This window comes from Protopterus annectens, chromosome 4.part0, assembly GCF_019279795.1.
Source record: "Protopterus annectens isolate FY-2018-M chromosome 4.part0, PAN1.0, whole genome shotgun sequence".
In the NCBI taxonomy this organism is placed as follows: Eukaryota; Metazoa; Chordata; order Ceratodontiformes; family Protopteridae; genus Protopterus; species Protopterus annectens.
In genome coordinates, this window is record NC_056733.1 from 1,574,514,961 (window position 1) to 1,574,531,092 (window position 16,132).

Sequence of the window (16,132 nt, forward strand, 5' to 3'; positions counted from 1 at the left end):
ATACTGTGGAAAATTAAAGCTTAAAGAAAAACAGCATGGAAAGAAAATGTTGCATGAAGTGAGATGGGTGCTGAACTGTAATTAGGAGATACAATAATTTCAATCATTTTACAAAGGTTTACATAGGAAATCATGGAGAAAGAAAAATACATTTGGAGTACACCACAGGTAGGCCTAGGATAGAAAGGAGAGAAGGGAGATTCATATAGCAATTGGGAAGGGGAGTTGACAGAAGATATTCAGCATTTAAAGGGAGGGAAAGCTGAACACTTTATAAAAGAGAGGTTTTCAAAACTCCAGTGGAGGATATTAGTAATTTTTGTGGACTTGACAGAAAAGAATGGAGGATTTAAGGGAGGAGTGGTCTTTATAGACCTATAGATGGTGTTTGTTTATGAGTCACAGGAGTACATTTTGAGGGGGTAAGAATTGTGATGAGAGAATGAAGATGATTGAATGGGGAAAACACCTTAAACAAGCAATCATTAGTAAGATTTGTGAATGGGGGGGGGGTTGTCACAGAAGCTGAATCTAGTGTGAGGCACAAGACAATGCTGTATGATAGTGGCAGATTCATCTTACTGTTTTTGGGAAGGAGTATCCATTTTAGCCACTCATATTAATTTATGGATAATATTTCAATTCAATTTTTGTGTTGAACTCTTTGACATCTTTGCCTCATTTAGTAATGCCAATTACCATTTCAAAGGCTAAGGGCATTATTAAAGGTGGAAAGGGGAATAGCTTACTCTAATATTATACTTTGTACATAAAGGTTTCAGTTGTAACAATTTTTCCAAAATCCTCCCCAAATTACTTTACTACCTCTATACATACAATTTTTTTCTTGTTTCCTACTTCTCTATCTCTAAGCAATTTTTAGCCCCATTTCTGACCATCTTTCTCCCTCCCATACTGCTTTGCACTATACCCATTTACTGTATAATCACAACCCTCCCTAAAAGTACATATATATTCCACATTGTTTCTTTTTCTTTTCCCAAATAAATACCTATTTCTTCTTATTTTGGCTATATTATTAGGGTTCCTATCAGATAATCAAACTTCTGCAAGTTCGAACCTCATATGGTTGAGACCATAAGTTCAAATTTGCAGAAGTTCGAGCGTTTCAACGGAAATCTCCGTAAGGGGAGGTTTCCATTTTGTTCAATGTTGTGCGATCTCGGAGTTAATATATTTAAGTAGCGGGAGGTGTGGGGGGTGCAGGGTGGCTTGCCCCCCTTCTTACAACAGTTTATTTTGATTTGTTTTCTTTTTTTTGTTTTTTATCCATAGTCAGAGTTTTTTAACTTTGAACAGGATGGTTCGAACATTCTGTGTTCAAAGTTACTAAACTTCGACTATGTACTATAGTCCCATATTATTATTATATTCTAGCCTCTAATATCCCTCTAATTCTTACATTCCAGCAAAGGTACCAGGACAACCTACCTATCCACCATCACTGAATCTCCTACTCTCATGCAACGTCTTGTTTCCTTCTCCATTGTTACTCCCCCACCACCTGACATCTATAAAATACAGATTTATGTACTTAATTATACTACTCTTCAGCTTTTCCTCAATTCTTCTCCTCCTACTGTGTTATCTTTCATCTTACCATGACTCAGTAATATCTTGTAACATCTTTCCAACTCTGTCCCAACCAGTTATCCATTCTTCCTCTTTACAATCTCCTCACATTGCACAAAACCTATTTAATATTGCCCCTCACCTTTATTCCAAATATAGGCTGATTAATTGCACTTTAACTCAAACCAAAACAAAATTAATTGCAAGAATCTTCTCCAAAAAACAAGTATGCATCATTCCCCAATATACTAAAATCCTTCTAGGAGGAGATATACACCCTAATCCTGGCCCAACCTATCACAGCTAACTTAAAGATAATTCTCTCCCACACATACTGCTGTAACCTAAAAACAGCCAATCCCCAACCCTTGTGATCTAATGTTTGCTGCAATTAATGTTAGAAGTACAAGAAATAAAACTGCTGAACTACATGCCTGGATTACCCAACATAAATCTGATTTTCTTGCTGTAACTGAAACTTGGCTGAAATCTAGTATAAATGACTCCAAAGTTATACATACTGGCTATAATATCATCCATAATGACTGCACAAAGAGGAAATGGTGGTATTGCTTTAATATTTCCCAGTATCCAGTACATTTCCCCTTACAGCAAACCAACACCAAAATTCAGTTAAGCAGTGCTTCTTATTGCATTCCTCAAAATAAACAATTATAAGCAAATATGTATTATTGCCTTTTATATCCTTCTGGCAGCAATATAACTATACTGGAAGATATCCTACAGTGGATATCCATAACATTTTAACAAGGAAAACTAGGTGATGTGAATGTCCATTGTTTGGACACAAACTCTAACTCCAATGCATCTATTATGAACTTACATGGTTTCACACAACTAATTAATAGCCCCACACGTTATAGCAAGACATCAAATTCTCTATTAGACTGGATCTTAGTTTGACACTCCACCACAGGTATAAAGTCAGATTCTGTCAGTGATTCTCTCCCATTCTATACAATAAGACATCTCATGCATCCAGTTAACAGCATATTTAATAAACAACACATAACCTTTCCAAGTTTAACCCAGAAATGCTCATTACAATACTATCATCTATTAACTGGAACTTCCTAAAAATTTAATTCAATGTAACATTTCTAAATATCTTAAATAGCCTTGTACCTTCTAGAAGGAAGAGACTGAAAACAAATAATGCAATTTGGTTATCCAATTTGAGTAAAATGCTAATGTAGGATAGAGAAAAAGTATGGAAAGAATGGAAAAAATATAAAACACTTCGATATCTCGAAAACTTCAGAATGCTTCAAAATCTACTAAAAAGCAAATAAATTAAGCCAGAAAACTATAGTATAATAACTTTCAGAATAATTCTGGCTAAAGATTCAACACATGCCCCTCTTCTGATAACTCACCACTCAAAACTGCAATACAGTTCAACTCTTATTTTATAGAGAGTGTAACATCTCTAACCAAGGATTCCCCAACATCTAATCCCACTCCTGTCCAGCGGTCACATATTACCACATCCATTTTTACTTTCAAACCTGTGCCCACATCCTATGCAAAACTACTCTTAAACAAACTTTAACCTTGCTCTTCATCAGCTGATGACCTTCCAAGGGGAGTACTTAAAATAGCAGCCAATAGCATTGTCTATCCTGTCATAATCCTTATAATAGGTCAGTCTGGGAATCCCTCATTCCACCTCTTTGGAAAAAGTCACACATTATCCCTCCGCACAAAGGAGAAAATGAAACAGACATTAATGAATTTAGACTTATAGCAATTTTATCTCCCCTCACCAACATACTTGGAAAAATGGATTCAAAAACAATTGCTAGACTATATCCTACTGGAAGAACTCCTGTCCCCTACACAACATGGCTTCCATCCTTTCCATAGTACTAGCACTGCCCTTCTAACCTATATAGGTACTGCCAATAAAGCTATAGATAATGGCAAACTAGTCTCTTCCTTATTTCTAGGTCTGTCTAAAGCCTGCAACCCAGTTTGTCATAGCAAACTTCTACTTCCAATGTCCTCACAAGGTCTCTATCCACTTACTCTTCTGTCAAAAGCTACCTGTCCAATAGATGTACATTCAGTTACAATGGCACTCCATGCTCTCTCTTTGCATCCCAGTAACCCGTGGTGTACCACAAGGATCTATACTTGGTCCCCTCCGCTTTAACATTTTCACCAACACCCTCTTTACTTCCACACAACAGGCCACCCTAATACAATACGCAGATGAGATGACTCAACTCTCATTTGCACATCTGACAACATAGTACAACTCCAAAAAATTATTCAGGAAGCTTTAACAGCCACTGAAACATAGCTTTGTAACACACAACTCATGCTCAACCTTATACTAATTTTTCCTCAAATTCCTTTCTCATGAAAAACATAAAATTTAAAGTCCTCTTTCTTGATAATACAACCATTGACGTCACATCTCATAGCAAACTATTAGGAGTGATAGTGCATTATAATCTTGCATTCAACCTGTGTATACAAAAATGCATAAGAAAAACTCTTCAAAAACAAGGAATGCTTAACAGAGCCAAAAACTTTTTCACTGATGCATCTAAAACTACACTTGCAACTGTTTAATCTCCTCCTCACTCTTCTTTATGGTGCACCCATCCTTACTAACCTCCAAGGGTCACAAAAATTAAAACTTGAGCAATGTTATAACAAAGTTGCTAAATCTACAGCACATACCCCTTTCAGAACCCACCACTGTATAGCATTGAAAAGGCTTAATTGGTTACAACTACCGCATCAACTAACATATGCACAGCTTCTTACCTCCTATAAAATTATCCAGCATCCATCTGCCTGACCAGCACTAAAAAACATACTATGCAACTATGTTCCAAGGCGTTCATTGCATTCCAGTGACCAAAACCTCCTGCCTTTCTACAAACCTAGCAAATCTGATGGGCATTGTCTGTACTCGTACAAGGTTGCTAAGGCTTGGAACTCCTTAACTTTATCCATTAGGTCTGCACCCTCCATCGCATTTTTCAAAACCACTCTGAAAGACATCCTAGCTAAAATCTGTCACTGTTACTCCTCAAATCCAGGATAAGCTATATCCCTAAATGTGAACAAGTGCCTTCTCATTACTTATACCTCCTTACTCTCCCTTCTTCACTTATTTGCTTACTGCTATCTAACTCTGACTTTCTCTCTAAATATACCATAAGCCTGTTTTCCCTCACATCAGCAGCTCCTATCTTATCTTTAATTTCTCTACAAACTGTCTAAAAGTTGTCTAAATATTAAATGTGTCACATACCTTGTATTGATTCTTAAACAATGTTTTTATATTATGTCTAATTTGTTTTTGTTTTATTTTTGAAGACTGCAAAATTCTTGTTTTTAAAATGATTTGCAATAATTTGGAGCTTTTCTTCCCAGTGCTCAAATGTCGATAAACAACCAAATAAAATAAATAAATAGAAGTGGAGTGTACCTTCTTTGCAGATTATTGCAAGTTATTATTGGAAGTTATGCCTGTTAAATTACTGGAAATATTAGCTATTTAATTCATTAGGTGAGGAAATGAGATATTGTTTCCATCCTGAAAAAAATAATGATCCTGAAAATAGGAAAGCTGTATAAAGACAGACTAGGTTTACCGTGGACAGATTGGTGGTGGGGTGGGGGGTAGATAAGACTGCACGTATATACATAGTCATTTAGGAGACAGAAGAATGGAGGTGAAGGAGAAAATAGGAATGGTGTTGAATACCTGGATACAGGGAAAAATGAACTACTAAATTAAGGAGTGGAGTGGATGAGAAGTGTCATTCTACCTCTTGACATGCATTTTATACATATTCAGTTTAAACCACAAGGTAAAAAAAAGATTTGTAGTTTATACAAATGGGGGGAGTGGGAGGTTTGCAAAAGATTCTGAGCAGAAGAGAGAATAGGGATATTCAAAAGACACCAGTCGGCACATTTAATAGGTGAATCATCAAGTGAACAAGTGAACTAAGAATAAGTTAACATTCCACGGCCCCTTAATGTACACCTGACTTAGAACCTCTGCAGAGAATATGGTCAGATTTGGATCAAACTGGAGTATTCATGGAGCATCTATGAAGACGTTGCCCACCAGTTATTTTGAGTTCTCTTAGGGACAGCAGCCATAGAAGCACTCTGAGATATTCCATCCACTTGTAAGAAAGTCCCACATCACAAGTTAAACTGTGATTAAATGTGTTACATGTGAAGTTAATGCTGTCATTAAATACATTAAATGTGTTGTCATTGTCTAAAAGAATGTTTTTTTAATTGTATTGTAGAAGCAGAAATGTGATTCCTTACAATTTCATTGAGCTGCTGTCTTCTTTAATTTAGCATATAAAAATATTAGTGGGCACAATAAAGCATTGTCAACAAATCAGTACTGAGCATAACATGCTCATGATTGTTTTTTTATATTACAGAATGTACATGGTGTTTTAACTATTTGATAACTAGGGAATGAATCAAGACTGAAAAAGGGGCTAATGGCAAGAGTACTTAGAAGAATTAATGATGGTATGCAATTATAATATTTTAGATATTGGATAACAATTATTTAATACTTGAAAGTAGAAATCAAAAAGTAGATAGGCTGACAAAATTAACTGTGCCATTTCACAAACCATGCTATTTTTTTCAGTGCGTCTCAGAATACCCCAACACAAACTTTTTTTTTTGTATAACTGCAGCATCCTGCTATGAATCTTTGGTATGGAAACAAACAAAAAAAGCATTCATGACATATTCTTAACTACGGTACAGGATTTTATTCATCTCTGAGTAGTATTGCAGTAAGACAACTTTATTTTCAGTGGTGGTATGTTCTTACTTGTCAGAAGCGATGCCTTGTTTCATAATGTAGAATATTGTACTCTATAATATCATTTTTTTTCTTCTTAAAGAAAGGGATATCTGTCACTAAATTATTATTTAACAATAAGTAGTTGCTTCATATGTGCAATCCAGTTTTTTTTACCCGATACCATACCATAAATGTTTTGCTAGGAATGTTATAATGTCACAGACTTCAAAGAGTTTCTAAAATCATCACTTAAAGCACAGATGGTAATGAATTGTGCAAAGAAAATAGTTTCTAGAAATGTCACAGAGTTAACTTGAAGTGCTAATGAGATGAACAGTATTTGTGATGCATTACAAAGAAATTATATAAATAAATGCATTATATAAGGAAGGCAGGTTTAAGGAAAACATCTGGAAGATCGGTGTTCCTGTACAAGCAGTAAATACAATAAAAGACGGACAAAACCAAACTATCACATATCAGTTTGTCTGCACTAAGCAAGTAAAGAATAAACAATAATCTGAAAGATGTCAGTGAAATTGCTGTCTTATTTCCCAGCTGAATGATCATGTAGGTGTGTACATATTGTACATGCATTTTAAAATTCTACCCATATGCATATAAAAATGAGAAACCGCACGCAATCACGTAATGCTAACATAATGATGCATTCTTTTGTAAGGGCTAGAGCATTTTATCTTTCCTGTCATAATAATATTTAATGATCAGTTAAGTCGAATATAGAAAAAGATAGTTCTATGGGTAGATAATGTTAGCTGATAGCTTCCAAGTGGGCTGCTTGTTTTCTGGCTTGGTTACAAGAGAATCACTTTTGTCATCGACTCTAAGAAAATCATGACAATCTTTTTTTATCGTAATAGTCACAGCGGAACCCAAAGTTTTAGAAAGTATGTACTGCGCATATCTTCTTGGACAGAAAAGAGAGTATTAATGACTGATGCACACACATCACTTAAAACTGCAGACATAGTATAGATGATCTCAACATACATGGAGAAGTTAAATCTAGCTTTGTAGTTAGAAAACTGCAGTGCTGCAGTTGTCTTGACATTATGCGTAAGTTATTTAGTAAAATAAATGACCAAATCTGTGTTACTTTACTGAGGACATTAGTGCAGACAAGCATTATAAAGCCTTCTCTGTACTAAGAACACGTTGATGTATAACTCCTTCTTATCTTGCTTCCTGCTAACATGTGCAAATGCTTACGAACTACTTTAGGATCATTGTCTCTACCGTCCAAAACAAATAATGATGTAATGAGTTTCTTTTGGAATGAGGGCCTTTCTGGAAAGGTTTAAAGATGATAACAAGCTGTTACATTAATCAGACAAATGCTGCTAGTCACTCTTCTGTTCTGAGTGCGCACTTTGTTTTGTGTTGCACAAACAACTCATTCTCCAACTAGACTGCTCAGATTTAAAATATAATGTACTCAGCATGGAACTCAAGATTATACAACTAAAACGTGCAACAATAACCATCTAGTGCATCATAGTCATTACATATCTGATTACATTTTGTAAGTATTCAACAGTAAGATGCCTTTAAATACATAGCTGGAATGTCATCAAATACTATCAACTATTATAAAAGTTCAGCTTGATATACTGTTCTGTGTGTATGTCGGACTGTATGTATGTATTAATCTAGCTAGCTAGCTCTGTATGAATTTGTGTGTGTGTGTGTGTGTGTGTGTGTGTGTGTGTGTGTGTGTGTGTGTGTGTGTGTGTGTGTGTGTGTGTGTGTGTGTGTGTAATTGTCTCCCTTAATATTGTCTAGTGATGTTAAGGCTGCCTGCTGTTTTTCCAATACACTTTGGTCAACAAAACAAATGTCTGACAGTTGTGTGAGATCTCTGCAGTATTATGCTTGAAGAATATCCCGTTTCCCTACTACTGTGCAAACTCTGAGTTAGAACACATATGTAGCAGGGAGTGCGGGATATGTAAAAAAGAATGTTTTAGAGTTGCTTGCTTCAATGCTATTCATTAGAGTACGCTCATTAAGCTGCCAACTTTTTTGGATTATTTTAATTGATGTTATGAACATTGACATCTGGGTCTGTTGTTGTTATGTAGACCCCTCTATTTATCATCCTTCTAATTCAGAGTTAGCAGGTTAGTCACAAAATGAACAGGATTTTATGTTGAACCTCTGCTCCATGAGATGTGTCTGTTCTTTTAAATGCATTTATTTTATCTTCTGTTGATTAGCAGGTACTTTGTTGTGGGTGTACTTTAGTGAATGGTTTATTTTTGGGGGGAATTTGTGGGTTATCTGTATTTGTTTTATGATGTTTTGAGTGAATGCTGTGCTGTGCTGTGAAATAGTGACTATACATTAGGGCAAATACACATTTGCGTAATTGCTATTATGTTGATCTGATCATGGATATTCTTAGGGCAGGAACACAGAAAAGGATAGGCTAATTGGCTGAGGTAGAAAGGTATTGTAATTTATGAAGAAAACTATGAATTGTCAAAAAGGTATGAATTGTTTGAAATTGCAGAAATGTAATGCATGAACATATGTCATTTCCTGCTTTTGAGTGATCTTGATTTTGGTACATATACATATACATACAGATATATATATATATATATATATATATATATATATGGATTCACTTCAGAAGATTGAATTTCCAAAATCTCGAACTGCAAATAACCGAAACCAAAAGCTCGAGTTTCGGAAACTCGAACTTCTGAAGGGAAACCATAAAAAAAAAAAAAAAAAAACACAAACTTCGCTTTTGCAGGGGGGCTTCGCCCCCTGCACCCCCCCATGTGGGGGGCTGTGCCCCCCACACCCCCCTACTTAAATATACCAACTCCAAGATTGCGCTACAGTGGGGAGATGGGAAATCTCCCGTCTTGCGCTGTATGCGGAAGCGCAAAACGGGAGATTTCTCACTTCCTGCCAACACCGCAAAACAAATAAAACATTACGTACACACAAGGCGTACAACACTTGCCTCTGTGTGCACGTAATGTATTAAGGTAAGTAAAGTCTTATTTCTAAACACTACACACATTTGATTTATTAAAATCTCGATCATATGGTCTCGACCTCGAGATTTCAATAATTCGATTATGTGAAGTGTTCCCATATATATATATATATATATATATATATATATATATATATATATATATATATATATATATATATAAAACTAGCTATATATCTGTATAAAGTCAAAGGGGTGTTGGCTGGGTGAGGTTTGTCCACCCAACAAAAAAAAAAGTTAATGCAGGTATTTGAGTATTTCTATTGTGCTATTGTTTCTGTCAGTTAAATGGGTAGTCCCTGTATTGTATTCAGTCATTTAAATTTTTTTTTCTGCATTGGATATTTCACAATATAATTTTATCTGTCTATCTATCATCTATCTATCTATCTATCTATCTATCTATCTATCTATCTATCTATCTATCTGTCTATTTACCTATCCTTTGTTGACCAGGTTAGTTCCACTTGGCTAGTGGTATCTTTTGAGGGGAAACCCAGAGTGGGGGATATTATTTAAACTCTTAGGGGAAATTTGGCCAGTGTACGCTCAATACCTCTCAACTGTACATATTTTCTCAGAATACCTGATTTTTGCCTCATATTTTTGATCCATGTTTCATAGAATTGTGGTTTTCTAGCAAATTAGTGGCAAATCTTTAAAGATTAAAGTTAGAAAATGATGACATACATTTCAGTTTCCGACTTCATACCGTTTAGAAAATTCATGCTAATGCAAAACCTGTTATTCACTATCAATTTTCTAAGTTTGTTAGAACAATATTTAAAAATGATCCCTATTTTTAGGCTTTTGTCCCATGTTTATTTAAGGCTTTGTCCAGATTTCTTGCTGTGAGCGATTGAGAGGTATGCATGGAACTTCCCTTATAGTTTCTGGATTCTTTTACTCAATGAGCCATAGGACGGCTGTGGAGTGGCACTAAAAGGCATGGCTATAAGCCCACAGTGTTTTCACATTTGGAAGAAGGAGTACTGTTGCATGAAACATTGCTGGAGCTGCTGAATGAGCATGAGTCACCCATGTCAAGAGCAGTCTGCTGGTGTCAGATAATGAAACAGTGTAAGGTGGAGGAAAGAGATAAACAACAGGTATCCAAGGAGATGATGTCCAAGGTTAAAAGTCAGTTTATACCCCAGAAGGCTAACAGAGGACGGTAGAATAAGACATGTGTATTGATATTTTGAGGATGGGATTAGTGATGGCTTAGATTGAAGGCAATAATGTAAACAATAATAGGAAAAAGAGGAAAATAAAATTAAGGCAAGGAACATAAAAATTTGAAAAAAGAAAGGATAATATTAAAATATGTAGTTTGAATGTCAGGGGTACTATTAAAGAATCAAAATATTTTGCAGTATTACACAGCTGAAGAGTAATTAATGTGGGTAGTAATCATCAGGTATTAGCTTATTGAATACATTACAAATATAGCAAGTGGAAGTGCTATGGGGTCAAAAAGTGTTATAGGTTCATAGGCAAGTAATAAGCTAGCTACCTTTGCAGGCCATTTTAAGTCTTAGCCAATTTCCCTTGACATGTGAGAATTAAACATTGTTCCTTTTGTCTTTGAGGTAGACACCTTAACCATTATACCAACCCACAACCCAGAGCTCTACTTGTTTCAAGATTATACCAATCCAAATAGGACTCACACAGTCTGTGGCTTAGGAGGCCAATGCATTATCCATTAGGCCACTGTGGTCTGACAAAATAATGGTAGAAAGCTTCAAACCCTGAAGCATGAGTGAGTCAGCTCATTAACAAGTTGCTGCTTTAGTCCTCTATGCTGTCAAATTTATGGACATTTGTAAAGTAGTAGAATATATATTATATATTATGTATTATATATTATATTTTATATACTATATTCTACTATATCATATAAAATCAGTATACAGACTGTAGATGTTGTTATATCCATCACATGTATTCATCTTGTATGCGAATTTAGATGAACACTAAGTATTATATGATTTCAGCTATATATATATATATATATATATATATATATATATATATATATATATGGGTCTACTTGAAATAACCAAAAGACCACAACACTGAAACCCAGAAGATCGAGACCAGAATCACAAAACCTCAGAACACCAAAAAGTGCGAAATTCAAAATGCCGACATTACGAGAGTTTGATTTAGCGCTTTTGGTGTTCTGCAGTAGGTAAGTATGTATGTGTAAGTGTAGTTGTGAGGGGTATTGCTGTGCGTAAGTGTGTGCTGTGACTTTGGTTTGTGTGTAATGTGTGGATGTGAGTTTGCCTTGTGTGTCTCTGTGCGATCTCGGAGTTAGAATATTAAAGTAGGGGGGTGTGGGAGGTGCAGGGGGGCTTGCCCCCTTGCCTATCACTAGTGTAGGTTGGTGTGTTTGCTAGTTTGGGGCAGTTGTGTGTCTGCTTGTCTGTGTTATGTGTGTGGTTTACAGTTTCGTGATTTTCCGTGTTTTGGGTTTTGTGATTCTATTCTCGGTTATTTGAGTTTCGGTGTTGTGGTTTTTCAGTTATTTCAAGTAGGCCCATATATATATATATATATATATATATATATATATATATATATATATATATATATATATACTCCTACTGAAATGAGATATTTGAACATTTTTTGAAAAAAATATGTGACTATCTGTTTAGATATTTTAATTGGAGGATTTAAGTTGAGACAGGAGAAGATGTTAAACTTTTTGAGGTAGTAATGAGACTTCGACAAATTAAATTAGGACCAGGTTCTGGTCCTAGATATAAAATATGTCACTTATCATTTGAAATTGAAATTGATTAATTTGATTTTTCCAAAGAATTGGTTTATTAAATTGTTGAAAGATAGAAGTATTCAGGGTCTATATTACGAGATCGAAAACCCATTTCAGCAAACACCACAACACCAACATGTATAGCATGAATTACGGTAACAGTGAATGTTCAAAACCGCGAAACACAGAATGTCGAAGTGTCATGGTTGGCCCATCTGTGGTATAGCTCCATATGGTAAGTGTGCGATAGTTACGAACCTTAGGGTTAGGGTGTGGGTTAAGGTAAGTGCATAGATAGGTAATGTATGTAAGGTTTAGTGTAGGGATAGAAGTAGGGTTTTGTTAATTATATGTGTGTGGATTATTTGTTTTGCTTGGGTATATGTCTGCAGGTAAGTGTGCAATAGTTACGGACCTTAGGGTTAGGGTGCAGGTTAAGGTAAGTGCATAGATAGTAATGTATGTAAGATTTAGTGTAGAATTAGAAGTGGGGTTTGGTTAGTGTATGTATGTGTTTTATTCATTATGTTTGGGTATGTAGTATGTAGCGCATGGTAATGTTGGCCGACTATGACGAGTCGAGATTTGAAATTTCATGGTTTAGGGGGTTCAGCGTATTTGCGGTTTGGGCTATGTGTGTCAGTGTTATGGTGTTCACTGAAATGGGTTTTTGATTATGTAATATAGACCCAAGTATTCATATTTGGTGATTTAGCTTTATTTTTTTTCAGTCTTGCAAAACTGTTCATATTTTTTTAAAGAGGAAAATGTATTAGAAATTAAATGTATGTTTGTTGGATACAGTAGAATGGAAAAAAGATTGAAGCTGTTGTGGAAACAACATTTTTCATTGGCTAGATTTTGTAAGAAATGAAAAAAATCGTGAGTTAATTATAAAAGAAAATGCTAAATATGTTCTAATTTAAAGCTAAACATGGGAAAAGCATGGTTTGGCTTTAACACTATGAAAACACATTCACTAGTCATAATGTTTGCATATGATTATAAAAGCTGTAATTAGCTGTGATTCAAAAACTAAATGATAATATTTCTTAATAACTGAGGAAAGAATAAATAATTTTTCTTTAAAAATATATAGTTTGTTTGTTTGTGTCTTTCGGCTTTTCCCAGTTAGGGGTCGCCACAGCGGAACTCCGGTCCGCTAATGATTGGCAGTTGATTTTTATGTACTGGCTTGCCAGGCCTGATGTACAACCTTCAATGAAGGTACGCCTATTCACGCATGTCTCCACACAGAAGACGCTCTAGTTGAGAATCAAACCAGACAGCGTCTTACTGTGAGGCGACAATGCTACCGCAGCACCACCACCGCAGGTACTTTAAAAATATATAGTGAAAGGTACTAAAGTTTATGTTTTTCCATATCTTATTAAAGTTATAAAGCAAGAAATAGGTCAAATTAAGTGTATAAAATGTATAGAGGGAACTTTTTCCACTATCTCCCCATCATCTCCTATCCCTAAACTAACTTACTCACTACTAATGCTTGACTTTCTCACACCCCTCTAAAACCCATACTACTTAAAAGTCATAGTCTTACTTTCTTGTTTTATATGCCATTATTTCAAAAATAGATTTTTGTAAAAACTTAAATGAGCAGCTAAGAAATAGCATTAGAAATGAGAGCATCTGTAAAAGCATATTGAAATATGTATGTAAGAAAGTGAAATGGGAAATATTAGCAAACCTAAAACCTTTAACTTCAATATTACATCCATAATCCCCTTTCCCCATTCTTTACATGGGGTCAGCTAAATCACCAAATATGAATACTTCTACCTTCCATCACATTGGTAAACCAACTCTTTGAAAAAAAGCAAAATAATCAATTTCAATTGATAACTGGCCTGTTTTATATCTGTGACCAAAACTGGGATCAGATTATCACAGATATAGTGCCCAGCATCTAGAACTAATTTGTACACCCCTGGGTTGTTAGCCCTACCATGACTATACTTCCAAATTTCACACATGCTTGCATCTACTGCTGATTTAGTGTGTCTCATCTACCTACTACATTAGAATATAGGTGGAAACAACAGTACCCAAAGAAAACCCTCTCAATCACAAGGAGAACATGCAGACTCCATACAAAAGGTGGAAGAATCTGGAACATCTTACCATGTGGCTGCATCACTCTAAAATCCCATTGAATAATACTGATTCAACATTTTTTCTAAGATAATCTAGAAAAAGATTAAGTACAGTAACATATAAGGATTTATGAAATTTTTGGAATATATCACAAACTAATAAGAGCTATGTTAATTGTCTTATGGGAAATAATTTACAGTATAAGATGCCAAGAAAATAAAGGTTTGATAGTAGCATGCAATGTTACTGAAGCAATTGATATGGTAACACACAAAAACTTGTAGGATTTATTGAAAAGTTATACAATTAACAATACTTTTGAAACAGTTATACAGGATATTTATAACACATCTTGTATTCAGCTCTTAGCAAATGGGAAGTTTGAAAGATTCTTCAATGAAACATCAAATCCTTAAAGTTGACATTCCAAAGGAATGGAAAAATGCCCAAAAAACAAAAGGGTGAAAAACACTTTTTTCTTGTTTTTCTTGCAGGAGGAGGTTGTAAGGGGGTCCAAGCTCTCCAAATCATTGTTGGCAAACAATTACAAATTGCACCAGAAATGATTTTCTACAATAAAAAATGCTCAACCTTATGTTATTCATCTTTTTTTCCTGCAGGCTACTGATGGTCAAATAATTTCTCCTTGATTTTATGTCAGGAAGCCAGTTTACAAAGAGAATACAGATTAAGAGAGGTGCAATGTAAGGCTGTTCTCTTAATGGATTATCATTTAACTTAGTGCTAAATGCTGCAATTTCAGAATGTTGTGCTATTTATAATATTTCCAGGGTCACATTACGAAAGGCTTCCTCTTAATGTAAGTGACCACTTACATTTCGAGCAGGCTGATAGCAGGTATTTTGGAATCTTGTCCCTGGTGTAAGCCTGTTTATAGATTGGACTTACACTGAAGTATTTGCACATTGAGTGCAAGTCTTTTGGAATCAGGGTAGACTTACACTCACATCTCTTTTTGAATTAGGTCCCTAACATGCATATTTTACCTGGAACAATGGAACAGTGGTACCACTATATATTTCTTATGAAGTTGCTTTACATATTGTAGTAGCATCAGAAACTAATTTATAGATTGATATTTATTAAACTTTAAACTGGAAAAAATAAGATTATTTTTAAATAGGCAGAAGTGCAAAGGGTAAAAGGACTGACAAGTCTTAAGTCTTTAAAAATATACCATTTCAGATAGAAAATATACAAATATTGGGTGTTTATTTTGGGTCATCATAAGATTATTACAGACAATAATACGATTGTATAAAATTGTATATAAAATAAAGACAATATCATAATATATATATATATATATATATATATATATATATATTTCCATATTTATTGGGTCTAGATTAAACTCTAAATGAGGAAATATATATTATAAAAAGGCAATAATGAGATTAGAAATGTATAATCCAATAATCTTTCTTGCTTCAATACATTTGTATTGGATATTATCAAAGAAAGAAAACAGAGAAAAAATGAATGAAGAGAGGGAGGATTGGAAGAAGAAGGTTCTGAAGTAATGAAGAGGATATAATTTGGAAAATAGTAAAAGGAAAATATATATTGGTAAAAGAGTAAAACACAGGAAAATAAAATTTAAAGGGATTAGCATGAACGAGAAAATAAAGGAAATGGTTAACATATAAGACATATTGTACAGCTTTCAAAAAAGAAAAAAATGCAATGTCTAAGAAATTAAGGAAAAGGGAAATAATTTTAGAATGTTTTCTGTAAATGTAAACAGTAT